Consider the following 3,643-nt stretch of genomic DNA (forward strand, 5'->3'; position numbering starts at 1 on the left):
CTATTTCTGTACTCTGTCTTTTTCCTCAGTAGGTCTATTATGCATATGTCTCTATATAGACACATATGGAGAGAGAAAGGAGGGGGAAGAAAGGATGGAGGGAAGGAGACAAAGAAGGGAGAATGTGAAACAGAGGAAGGGAGGGAGTGGAAAAGAGAGAGAAGGAGGAAGAGAAGAGAAGGAGGAGGTAGAGGAAGAGGAGGAGGATGGAGGGGGAGAGTATAAGGGGGGGAGATGAGAGCGTGAGACAGAAAGGAGGGACGGGGGAGAGAGCGAGAGAGAGAGAGAGAGAGAGAGAGAGAGAAAGAGAATGTATATACTTTATCAAGGGATCATTTTCCAAGCTCAAAGGGATAATTTCCTGACTTCTTCTCTACAGCCCCCGGCTAAGACTTCATGGTCTCTTCAGGACAGGAGAGGCTCTTCAGTCACAGTGTTTTTCAAGAGATGAAACGAATTTGCAGACAGAGGAGGGAGTTTTCTATATGGACATTAAGGGGTCTGGGGTTTTCACTTTTTCTTTTCTTTTTTAATGTGGAGGACAAAGACCTTCAACTACAGAGAGCATGTGATAAGGCTACTCATCGTGTGGGAGTCCAGGGAAGCAGACAATGGTGCCTCGCAGGCAGGAACTCACAAGGGGACAACTAACCCCTACATTTTACACCAACATTTAATAACTTTCCAAAAAGAAAATGAAGCTTTTTAAAAATTTTGCCTCACCTTGAGAAGGAGGTGATAGAGTGACAAGTACCTCAGACCTGGAGTCAAATGAGCTAGGTTTGAATTCTGGCTTTGCCATTTACTCCCCATGTGAGCTGGGAAAAGTCCTGTCCCCTTTCTAGGCCTCAGTATCTTCATCTAGAAAAATTAGGAGGTGGGACTAGATCACCTACATCTAAGACATCTTTCAGCTTTAAAGCCTCTGATCCTTGAGCAAATAATAGGTTCACCTCAACTCCATATTTTTCTCTTCAAAAATGGCATTTAATGCTTAGGATAGCCCAATCCAACCTGGGAAGGAGGTTGTTTTCTGAGGGGAAAAGATCTGGATTCTAATTTCTCAAGTAATCTCAATAAAAATAAAAAGTCTCAGTCTAAATTCGGAACTACCACCCAGAAAGATGCTCAGACACCTAAATTGGGAACTACCACCCAAATAGAAGCTCAGACACCTAAATTGGGTACTACCACACAAACAGATGCTCAGATACTTTACTTTCTGGAAGTCTACCTAGCTTAGGGCCTATAAAAACCATCCCCTGAGGTTAAGCCCACCTACTTCCAAATGCAGGCAAAACATTTAAGATTGTGTGGGAAGGAACAGCAGTCATAGAATTATAGATTTGGACCCAAAAGGGAACTCAGAACTCATTTGGTCCAACCCTCCCTCTCATTTTACAGATCAGGCAACTGAAGTGAAGAGATAAAGTGAGGAAATGGAGAGGTAGTAGGTAGTAGAGCTGGGAAGGCTAACTTAGGTCCTCCCATCAGAACTCCAGCTGTCTTCCCACTGTTCACCTGAGCCCTGTTTCCACCAGGACACCTGAAGTTCAAGGTAAGTCAGACTCTTCATGTAAGATTTTAGTTGATAATGCCTTCTTCATTGGTTTCCCTGTACATTAAATAGGAAGATGTGGTAGTCTCATTCAATATTTCCTCAAACCCCCTTCCTAATATAGGTCAAGTTCACCACCTAGGCAAAAGAACCACTAACTAAATTAAGGCTAGTTCTTTCCATATAAATCCTATTCATCTTCATGGCAAGGACTTTGAAAGATTATTTCATCTATCCCTGTCTTCAATCACCATATCACATTTGCCATTTTTTAATTGCACGACCTGTATCATTCCAACCATCTCAGAGGCCTCTGGTGAAGAAGTAGGATAGGGAAAGGGACAGGACCTATGAGATCACTGATACAGAGAATTCTCAGGTGAGGAAATTCCTTCTACCAATATAGGTTGGCACCTTCTGTGTTACTTACAGTCTTAGTTGTCTAGAACAGTGAGAGGTTAAGTGACTTGCTCAGGGGCACACAGCCATTATATGTCAGGGGTAGTACTAGAACCCACGTCTTTCTGGCTCTGAGGCCAGATCTCCATTTGCTACTTTGCACTGCCTCTCATTTGGTAAAGAAAATGCTTAGAAAACCTCCAAGCGCTCTATAAATATGGGTTATAATCATTATCAAAGTGTAAGGAGTAAGTTCTAATCACTGGCAGACCAAAGTACAGATACATGGAGGAGAAGACAAATGTTCAAAGTTTATTAAACATTAAGAATAACAGACAAAGGTTTGGGTTGAACAACATATAGGATGCAATCCTGTATCATGATGCACAATTTCAGCTGATCGCCTAGGTGGACGCAAGTTATTTAGCAGATAGAATCTTGTAGGGTTCCCCAAAATTACAATGGTTGATCACTGGATAACGACTGGTCTGGTGGTCTCAAATGAAAGATCCCAGTATCCTTAAGTATCATAACAAAAGAGGACATTTAAAAGAACAAAAGGGCACTCATCTTACCCAGTCAAAGACAAGCCATCAAGCCTACAGCAAGGCTTGTTTCTGTTGACTTTCAATTCACTCCCAGACGCAGAGAGGAGAGCTTAGCAGGGACCTCAGGCCTTATAGAAATGTAAGAATGGAAAAGCCATAAAGGGGAGGTGGCAAGATTCAGCAAAGAGAGTGAATAACACCTGGAGAGCTGGCCACTTAGCCTGGACTACATCCTGTCATCACTTAATTTAAGTCCTAATTCTACAATGGTGGGTTCTCCCTGTACAAGGGCAAAACCCCACCTCCTATGGTATTGCTCTAATAAGCAATCATGCTTTCCCCCTTATAAATAACATTTAAAATACACTATAATCTTTGAGGCATAGGTACTACTTCTACCAGTGTAAATTTTAATCCATCCAAACCCTGGGTGACTGACAAGATCCATTATGTAAGTTCTTACTTGAGGGAATGTCTATTATTCCACATTGTTGGCTCCATTCATAGTCACTCTATCCCTATCTGGTCAAATGTGGTTTTGACATGGGCCAAAAGCAGCCACAGAAATAGAATGAAGAATATTTACTTGTTGAAGGAATTTAATGTTGTCCATAAACATCCCCTAGTGGGAGAGTGGGCTGCTAACTTGGTCTGGCTGATAAATTTCTGAGACTTCTCTGCAAGTCTAGTCAAAAGGAATTGTCAAGGGCGGCTGCCAGCAAAGTTTCTAGTCTGCAGACTCCTATTTCAAATTTCAACTTGATTTGTTCTGGGATGATGTGACTTTTCAAATCCCTGGATTTTTAACCCCTGGAAGGTGCTTATAATGATGGATGAAAGTGACAACGTGATTTCTATAACAGAACAATGTTCAATTAACATTGCTCTAAGGGCGACTGGACTGAATCTGCCCTGTTCTGATTGCTCTAGATTTCACCAAGTCAAAGCATGAGATTACTTCCACTTCAATGACCAAAATGATTAACCTTTCTGGCATGCTTAGCTCAACTGGGAGTTGGGGGTGGGGGAGACAGAGACTGAGACGGTGAAGGTAAAGGAAAGGGAGGGAGAGAGACAGAGAGACAGAGAGACAGAGAGAGAGAGAGAGAGAGAGAGAGAGAGAGAGAGAGAGAGAGAG

Source organism: Vombatus ursinus, unplaced genomic scaffold (genome assembly GCF_900497805.2).
Source record: "Vombatus ursinus unplaced genomic scaffold, bare-nosed wombat genome assembly UNPS02014797.1, whole genome shotgun sequence".
NCBI classification, from domain to species: Eukaryota; Metazoa; Chordata; class Mammalia; order Diprotodontia; family Vombatidae; genus Vombatus; species Vombatus ursinus.